The sequence below is a fragment of the Triturus cristatus genome, chromosome 3_2 (assembly GCF_964204655.1).
Source record: "Triturus cristatus chromosome 3_2, aTriCri1.1, whole genome shotgun sequence".
Classification (NCBI taxonomy): Eukaryota; Metazoa; Chordata; class Amphibia; order Caudata; family Salamandridae; genus Triturus; species Triturus cristatus.
The window spans coordinates 861,487,256-861,497,685 of record NC_140584.1 but is presented as its reverse complement, the minus strand read 5'-3'; positions in this window follow the sequence as shown (position 1 = coordinate 861,497,685).

Sequence of the window (10,430 nt, the reverse complement as noted above, 5' to 3'; positions counted from 1 at the left end):
GCTCAAACATCTACCTAATGTGAACCCCCCACACATACATGACATAGTCACATCGTGCACCGTGGGTAGTGACATGTCAGGTGTGGTAACCCCTGTACCGGGCTTCAGGGGACACTTCCGTGATTTGGTGTCCATGCCATGCCAGTGACGCTCATGCCAAGTGTGCAGTACGACATGCACACATGTCAAAGGAGTCAAGGGCATGCCTGGCACACATTGCACCGTCGCACATTACATATTTACACATCTCATCATACATCTGGTGCCTTCTCCACTTAGGAGTATTGTGCCACATCACACCCTTTCACACCTGTGCCCCACACATGTAGTACTGGCCAGACAATGCCTTGATGTCCATCCATGGACAAGTATGTCAGCCCTATCCCTTCCTGTGTGCTGCCTGTCACCACTGTGATGTGTGAAAAACACCGTACTACTGCTAAGAGGGCCTGTGTACCTTCCCGTATCACTATGGGAGTGCTGCCGTATATGTACCCATAGTGATAGGGAGCGTACAGGCGTGTGTACGGTCCGTACCACTACGAGTACGCATACGCGAGGACACCCATTGTGGTACGGCTCGTACACACGCCTGTACGGTCCCCATCACTATGGGTGTCCTCGCGTATGCGTACTCGTAGTGGTACGGGCCGTACACACGCCTGTACGCTCACTATCACTATGGGTGTTCTCGCGTATGCGTACCCATAGTGATAGTGAGCGTACAGGCGTGTGTACGGGCCGTACCACTACGAGTACGCATACGCGAGGACACCCATAGTGATAGGGAGCGTACAGGCGTGTGTACGGGCCGTTGCTATGCATTTGGGGTGCCCTAGGGCCCCGGAACGCACCGTACCTGTGTGTGAAGCTCCAAATTACATAGGGGACACATGGGGGACAAGTATTAAGGCCTACATGCATGCTGGTTGTCATGGAGACCAAGTTTTAAGTTTGATTTTGTTCTGGAAGGTGCACAGCAGAAGTCAGTTGGAATGAATCTACATTGTTGCAATGTGTTTGTGGGGTTGACATCATGCTGACGAAAAAAACAGAATAAGAACCCACTGACTGCTAGGTTTGAAGGGATTGGAGGAAACATAGGATGCAAATCACTCTGCACTCCTGTGAATGAAATGGGCCAGCAAGGCAGATATAAGGCAGCCAGGTCCCATGAGGGAGCACTTGCCTGCACATCTCTGTATTCCACGACCCAGCTGCTGCTACTGATTCCCTGGAACCATGTCAAGGGCTGTGGAGAGGTCACAGCCATTCACCCTGGAGGAGAACATGGCTTTGGTGGATGTGATCCTCCCACAGTACCCCATGCTGTATGGGCGACCAGGTTATCAGGCGAGTGCAGTGTCCACTGGCACAGACTGTGCCCCTTTTTCGTGACTGTAACTTCTGGCATTGTGTCCAGGTGTGACCCACATGCCATGTACTGTAGGGGGGGCCCCAGGGGTGGGAATGCCTGATGTCTCCCAGCAGCCCAGAGACAGGAGGGGTGGGTGCCTATCACTCCCAGCAGTGCCCAGAGACAGGAGGGGTGTGTGCAGAGTCCTCCCAGCAGTGCCCAGAGACAGGAGGGGTGGGTGCCTATCACTCCCAGCAGTGCCCAGAGACAGGAGGGGTGGGTGCAGAGTCCTCCCAGCAGTGCCCAGAGACAGGAGGGGTGGGTGCAGAGTCCTCCCAGCAGTGCCCAGAGACAGGAGGGGTGTGTGCTGAGTCCTCCCAGCAGTGCCCAGAGACAGGAGGGGTGTGTGCAGAGTCCCCCCAGCAGTGCCCAGAGACAGGAGGGGTGTGTGCAGAGTCCTCCCAGCAGGGCCCAGAGACATGACGGGTGGGTGCCTATCACTCCCAGCAGTGCCCAGAGACAGGAGGGGTGTGTGCAGAGTCTCCCCAGCAGTGCCCAGAGACAGGAGAGGTGTGTGCAGAGTCCTCCCAGCAGTGCCCAGAGACAGGAGGGGTGTGTGCAGAGTCCCCCCAGCAGTGCCCAGAGACAGGAGGGGTGTGTGCAGAGTCCCCCCAGCAGTGCCCAGAGACAGGAGGGGTGGGTGCCTATCACTCCCAGCAGTGCCCAGAGACAGGAGGGGTGTGTGCAGAGTCCCCCCAGCAGTGCCCAGAGACAGGAGGGGTGGGTGCCTATCACTCCCAGCAGTGCCCAGAGACAGGAGGGGTGGGTGTGATGCACAGTGTGAGCCTGGATCATTGATTGTGTAGTTGCCCTCAATCCACCTGTGTCCTTTCAATGGCACGTACTGCTTTTGGCCTTCCCCAGAGGATCATGTCCCTATGACAAAGGTCCAATGCGTTGGATGCATACTATGCCTTGTTGTAAACAGCAAATGTGTTCTAATCTGTGTCTCTGTGACATGTGCCAGGTGTATTGATGTAGTGTCACTTGTTCATCCTCACAGGTAGACGCCTCTGCCAAGGAGCAGATATGGCTGGACGCCGTCAGCGCCGTGAGGAGTGCGGATGGTCGGAGGCGGCGCCTGTCCCAGATGAGGAAACGCTGGCAGGATATCCGGTGCTGGACGCGGAGGATCGCACGGGTTCTGCTGGGGGACTCACCTGAGAGCCATAAGAACCGCGGGTGCCGCCGTCTCTCCCACATCCACAAGCGTGTGCTGGCGGTGGTCTTTCCAGACTTGGACAGGCGCCTACAGGAGATGCAGCAGCAGCAAGGGGGTAGGTACATGTGTGTTTGTTGTGTTTCACCAGCATTTGTACGTGCACTGTTCCATGGGTACACTGCCAGGGTTTTATGGTGCTGTGCGGATCCTGTTACCCACAGTGTTGCAGTGCTCTCCTGCCTCCCTTCCCCTCCTTGCAATGTGTTCCCTGGTCTGTGTGTAGTCACTCCGTCACAAGGTTATGTAGCCTGGCACCTTCTCCACGTGTACTATGCCTGCAGCATCATGTGTGGGGGTGGTGTGTAACAGGTATTGGGACCTTGCCTGTGCCCTGTCCCGTTCTGGACTTGTGGGTTCCATGTCAGTTGGCACTAATGCTGAGTCCAGACATGGGAGTTAATCTCTCAAGTGCGAGGCCTTCCAGCACGCATGTCCTATGTGGTGGCCTGTGACATGATGTGCATGAGTGTGCGGTACGCATAGTGCAGGGATGTTAGCGTGTGTTGCAGTCATTCCCATTCAGGAGCATGGAGTTGTGTGGCCACTACTGTCACCAGAGGCATATTTTATTAGGTCTCATGTGTGTAATCCGAAAATGTCGACAATCTCTGTGTCTACAGCATAGGTTGTGCTCTGTGCCAGTGTCCCCTGGCACCATGTATATTGACGTGAAATGTAGTACAAGTGTCCACTGTCCGCCTGACCTGATTTTCCCAGTACATACTCACGGTGGCCATTGCCTGTGTGTCTTGTTACAATCATCTCATGATGCCCATTTGTACATGCTTATTTGGACAGGCGCAACTTGGGTATTTTGTGTCCAATATAGAATTTTCACATCCCATGTGTATTTCACCCAGACTAAGAGATGTACGTGCTTCCTGTGTCTCCGTAGATTTGTCTCATGTAGGGGGTGGGTGGTGCGGCCATGGCCGACATGTCAAGACCTGAAATCTCCTTGCCAGGACTGGCCAGTGTGTGATGTTTGCCTGGACATACAGTCAAGGTGCAGTGTGCCAGTCAGGGTGGGCATGTTATCAGTATTACCTATGCTGCATGTGCCTCTAGTACCTGCCTATGGTCCCTGCTCATCCCTATTTCCTGCCACGCTGTGTGGTGCAGATGCAGTGCTGGATTGTCCCCAGGGCCTTGCTCCTCAGTCAACATTCCATGTCATCTCATTTGCTATTGTGTCATGCTCTCCATACTTTTCCGGTGGCATGGTGGGTCAAACAACTGTGTCTTGCAGGGCCTACATATGTACCTTGTTTAGTAGTTGTAACTCTTTTTTTGTTTCAGGCTATGCACTGTAACCTAAGTAGATTGGACTCATGTGACATATGTATACAGGTGTATGATTAATTTCTGTGTCTTCACCCTGCCCACAGCATCGTCGGGGGACACGGAGGGAGACATGGACACAAACGGCGCAGAGGGACCGAGCACCAGTGCCAGCGGTGAAATCGCGGCTGGCACATCAGGTGGGCCTGAGGCGGAGGAGAGTGAACCCGGGGACCTGTCGACTGGCACAACAGAGTATGAAGCTGACGGGTCCGAGGATGATCTCTCCGAGTGGGCGGTGGCTGCACCACCATCTGACAGCAGCCCTACATCTCGCACCACCCCCTCCATTGGCATCAGCCGCCTCCCACGTGCTCGTGTCCCTTCCCAGCGTGCCCGGTCACCGCATGTCTCCTTCCTGCCAGGCACCGCACCCCCTGCCCCTGTCTCCACTGCTGCCGCCAATGCCGAGTCTGTGGACATCCAGCGGCAGTTGCAGGTTGGTCAGACTGCGATCCTTAATGTCCTCCATGCCCACAGCCTGGTCCTCAACAACATGGAGGCATACTTGGAGGGCATTCATTCATCGCAGGCTGACCAACGCAACTTGCTGAGGTCGATAGACTCGACACTGACTGCAGCAGTGGGTCTCCTGCAGCGCTACGTGCCACCCCCTACCCCTGCCCCTTCCACACTTCCCACTCCCATACCTGTCCCACATACACCCAGACGTCAGCATGCACCCACCACAACACACACAGGCACCACACCAGTAGGGAAGGTCCGCCGCACACCTCCTGACACGCACACACAGGGTGTAGTAGGCACACCCACTGGGTCGGGGGGCAAACGTGTGACACGCAGCCAGAGTGGGAGTCCGCATTCCACCCAATCCACTCCCTCCAAATCCCCTCCCCTCAGCTCTCCTGGCCACATCTCCCCCAAAGACTCGTTCATGGCCGCTCTGTCCCTGAGCCTCACATTGACACCACCCCGCAAGCGGTCAAGGAAGTCCCCGGTCAGGGTGCTTGAGTCCCCCCCCCTGTCCACACCCACCCCCAGTGGCGCTGCGACCCATCCCTCTGACCCCCCCCCCTACTTGGGGCCTGTGGTTCCTTCGGGTGCAGGGGAGTCCCTGGAGGACCTTGCCAAGGTGTGCAGCGCGCTCCTAGAATCCACCTTTGGCCCTGCCCCACCCCCTGTGGTGGAGTCCTCCATCCCTGCACCCAATTCGCCTACCCTTTGCCCTCCTGTCCCTGCGGTGCCTGTTCCTTCCCCCCCACATGATGCCCTCACCCCTGTGGAAGACGACGACTTGTAACTGTGCAGGCAAGCTAGGAGACACGTATCCCACTGTGTCCCCCATCCAGCTGTGACTTCTGGACTGCCCTATGGGCTTTGTTACTATTGCACTTTCTAAGAACAAACACTTTAAGAAAATGCTGATTAAAGCCATTTTTGTTTCCTTTGAACACTACTGCTTTTCTGATATTGCTGTTGGTGGGGCTGCTACATGATTTTGGGTGGTGATCATGTATTGGTTGTGTGGGAAATGTAGTAGTGTGCTGGTCATAGGGGGGACCCTGGTATCTGTGTGCCATCACACGGTGTTAGCAAGGTTTCTCTGTCCATGTACGCAGTTGCTGCATGGTGGAATTGTACCACCGTGTATTCCTTCCTCTGTGTACCCTGACATCTTCCCTGCAGGGTGTTCCCAATATGTGGTGCTGAGCTGTGTCTACATCAGCTGGGTGTGTGACGGACTCCTTCTACTTTGCACATGCATGCTGAGCGATGTCTCCACCTGCATCATTCGTGGCATCCTTGGTAGTCATAGTACTTGTGTGTCTGGACTATTGACATGACTTCATGTGTACATGTTTTCTTTTCTGCGCTATGCATGCGTATACTCCCAGCCTCGCACACATGTGGTACATGTACTGCAGGGTCTTTGTGCACCTGACTGACATTTGTGGGCATGATATCTGTGGCTACTCCACCCTTTGCGTTTCATGGACACTGCTGTGAGTGTTAGGCACCCACCCCTCCTGTGTCTGGGCTCTGCTGGGAGGACTCTGCACCCACCCCTCCTGTCTCTGGGCACTGCTGGGCGGACTCTGCACCCACCCCTCCTGTGTCTGGGCTCTGCTGGGAGGACTCTGCACCCACCCCTCCTGTCTGTGGGCACTGCTGGGAGGACTCTGCACCCACCCCTCCTGTCTCTGGGCACTGCTGGGAGGACTCTGCACACACCCCTCCTGTGTCTGGGCACTGCTGGGAGGACTCTGCACACACCCCTCCTGTCTCTGGGCTCTGCTGGGAGGACTCTGCACACACCCCTCCTGTCTCTGGGCACTGCCGGGAGTGATAGGCACACACCCCTCCTGACTCTGGGCACTGCTGGGAGGACTCTGCACCCACCCCTCCTGTCTGTGGGCACTGCTGGGAGGACTCTGCACACACCCCTCCTGTCTCTAGGCTCTGCTGGGAGGACTCTGCACCCACCCCTCCTCTGTCTGGGCACTGCTGGGGGTGTTAGGCACCCACCCCTCCTGTCTCTGGGCTCTGCTGGGAGGACTCTGCACACACCCCTCCTGTCTCTGGGCACTGCCGGGAGTGATAGGCACACACCCCTCCTGTGTCTGGGCACTGCTGGGAGGACTCTGCACCCACCCCTCCTGTCTGTGGGCACTGCTGGGAGGACTCTGCACACACCCCTCCTGTCTCTGGGCACTGCTGGGAGTGATAGGCACACACCCCTCCTGTGTCTGGGCACTGCTCGGAGGACTCTGCACCCACCCCTCCTGCATCTGGGCACTGCTGGGAGGACTCTGCACCCACCCCTCCTGCGTCTGGGCACTGCTGGGAGCACTCTGCACCCACCCCTCCTGTCTGGGCACTGCTGGGAGGACTCTTCACCCACCCCTCCTGTCTCTGGGCACTGCTGGGAGGACTCTGCACACACCCCTCCTGTGTCTGGGCACTGCTGGGAGGACTCTGCACACACCCCTCCTGTCTCTGGGCTCTGCTGGGAGGACTCTGCACCCACCCCTCCTGTCTGTGGGCACTGCTGGGAGGACTCTGCACACACCCCTCCTGTCTCTGGGCACTGCTGAGAGTGATAGGCACACACCCCTCCTGTGTCTGGGCACTGCTCGGAGGACTCTGCACCCACCCCTCCTGCATCTGGGCACTGCTGGGAGGACTCTGCACCCACCTCTCCTGCGTCTGGGCACTGCTGGGAGTGATAGGCACCCACCCCTCCTGTCTCTGGGCACTGCCGGGAGTGATAGGCACACACCCCTCCTGACTCTGGGCACTGCTGGGAGGACTCTGCACCCACCCCTCCTGTCTCTGGGCTCTGCTGGGAGGACTCTGCACACACCCCTCCTGCCTCTGGGCACTGCTGGGAGTGATAGGCACACACCCCTCCTATTTAACAATATGTACGCTTAGTACATACACGTGTGTGGGTTCGCTCCATGGGGGTACGGTTCGTACTTACACTGTTGGGGTGGGAGTCGGCTCCATACGTACGCGGGTGGGGTACGGGTCGTACTTACACTGTTGGGGTGTGGGTACGCTCTATACGTACGCGGGTGAGGGTACGGGTCGTACTTACACTGTTGGGGTTGGGGGTACGCTCCATACGAACGCGGGTGGGGTACGGGTCGTACTTACACTGTTGGGGTGGGGGTACGCTCCATATGTACGCGGGTGGGGGGACGTGTCGTACTTACACTGTTGGCATGGGGGGTACGCTCCTTGCATACGCGGGTGGGGGGACGTGTCATACTTACACTGTTGGCATGGGGGGTACGCTCCTTGCATACACAGGTGGGGGGACGTGTCGTACTGACACTGTTGGGGTGGGGGTACGCTCTATACGTACGCGGGTGAGGGTACGGGTCGTACTTACACTGTTGGGGTTTGGGGTACGCTCCATACGTACGCGGGTGTGGGTACGGGTCGTACTTACACTGGTGGGATGGGGGGTACGCTCCATACGTATGCGGGTGAGGGTACGGGTCGTACTTACACTGTTGGGGTAGGGGGTACGCTCCATACGTACGCGTGTGAGGGTACGGGTCGTACTTACACTGTTGGGGTGGGGGTACGCTCCATACATACGCGGGTGAGGGTACGGGTCGTACTTACACTGTTGGGGTGGGGGTACGCTCCATACGTACACGGGTGAGGGTACGGGTCGTACTTACACTGTTGGGGTGGGGGTATGCTCCATACGTATGCGGGTGGGGGGACGTGTCGTACTTACACTGTTGGCATGGGGGGTACGCTCCATGCATACGGGGTGGGGGTACGGTCCGTACATATCCGTCCCCACGCTATGTGATGCTTGTGCGGGCCGTACCCAGGCCTTTGCCACGTGGGTACGAGCCGTCCCGCCATTGTTGGGGTGATGTAGGTGTGGGCGTGGTACGACTCGTACCCACGCTCTTAAGGCGTGGGTACGGGACGTACCTGTCTGGTTGTGTTGCCGGTTCGCGTCGTCATGAACTTCCGTTGTGGCGGTCGCTGGCTTAGCTGGACACGCCCCCACCCCCTCGTAGTGACCAGGGCCTGAGGGCCAGGTATGTCCAGGGCATGTGTGCTGTGTGACTATGGTGGGGGTTTTGTGGCCTGCCCCTGGTCCTGCCCCCCCCCCTTTCCCCCTCCCTTTGTTGTTCTGACCTTCTGCGGCGTCTGCGTCGTAACCTGTAGAGGAGGTGGACTGCTATGAGGGCCGGGATGACACGTAGGTTCGGGTCCATGTCTGTCCGTCGCGTACGGGTACTCCTTGTTCGCCTCGTCCTGTCTGTCCGTCGCGTAGGGGTACTCCTTGTTCGCCTCGTCCTGTCTGTCCGTCGCGTACTGGTACTCCTTGTTCGCCTCGTCCTGTCTGTCCGTCGCGTAGGGGTACTCCTTGTTCGCCTCGTCCTGTCTGTCTGTCGCGTACTGGTACTCCTTGTTCGCGTCGTCCTGATTTCCCGGCAGTTTTTGGCTGCCGGAAAATATTCACCGTGCGGGATGACGTCGGTGCGAATCGTAATTCCTGGTTCGTGAATGGCAGGCTGCGAGCGTCCCGACGTCAGCTCGGCGCTTTCCCGGATCGCATTTGTATGATTATTTTCGTCGGTCGGGGTTTTGTACGATTCGTACGGAAATGGTGTTTCCGTGCGAATCGTAATTCCATGTTGGTAGATTTTGACGACCGGGTACGCGTCGGACGGAGAATATGCTCCGTCCGACGGTTCGTACCCGGTTTTTACAGGATCGTGATCGGCGCCTAAGTGTATAAACCCTCACTCATATTGAGGCCCCCGGGATGCTTTGTATCGAGCTCAAGAATAAAGCGAGTCACCAGGCGCCTCAATTTTGATTCCCGGTCACCCCCTCCCTTCTGTGGTGGGAGAGCATAAATTACATTGTATTTCAAGTGTTTAAGACTGCTATCATGTTGCTCCTTAAAATGCCTTGCCGCAGGGCAGCTAGGGTCATTGTTGTTAATTGCCCTTATGTGCTGTAAAATTCTTTTATGAACATCTAATTTGGTGCGACCAACGTATGCCAAATTGCAGCTACATTCTAACACATAAATCGCATGATCGGTTCGGCATGTTAAATGTTGATTTATGGCTTGTAACCTATCACTGAAAACAGTATGGTATGTGGTTCTATTAGAACCATATTGGCAAGCCTTACAACTGGAACACTTGAAGAAACCTTTTCTAGCTACGAGCCATCCCCCTAAATCTTGGTCCTCTGGGCTACGCTTCACTAATGCATTGGCCATTGATGCTGTTTTTCTGTATGTTATGGCCGGATGTTTAGTGAGTAAATCACCAATTATCGGGTCATCCAAAACAATGGGCCAATTGTGTCTTATGATGCCTCACAGCTGTTGTTTCTGTCTAGAATATGTCATTATGAGTTGAGTAGGGTCCCCAGCTGCATCCGCACAGTTACTACCTGCACCCTGAGATTTTGTGTTGTACTGCAGAAGATCTTCCCTAGTACGCTTTCTAGATTTCATTATTGCGGCATCAATGGTTTGTGTTTTGTATCCCCTCTCCAAAAATCGTTTTTTACTTTCCATCTGTTTGATTTCCTAATCTTTTTCCTCACTGCATATTCTACGTATACGCAGAATCTCCACATAGGGAATGCTTTGTATCAAATGTGGAGGATGCGCACTGGATGCATGTAATATTGTATTACCAGCCGTGTCCTTACGATACAGTGATGTGGTCAGAATATCATTAACTGCATTAACTCGCACATCCAAGAATGTAATGCTTTTGTCACTAATACTAGATGTAAAATTCAGATTGACATCATTGACATTGATAAGTGCACTAAAATCCCTGGCTTCATTCTCTGTATCATGCCACACAATAAACAGATAGTCAATGAATCTAAGATACAAAATAATATTCTCTTTGTAAATGTACTTAAATTGTCTCTTGAGGACCAGCTCGTCACACCAGCCCATGAACAAACAGGCATAGC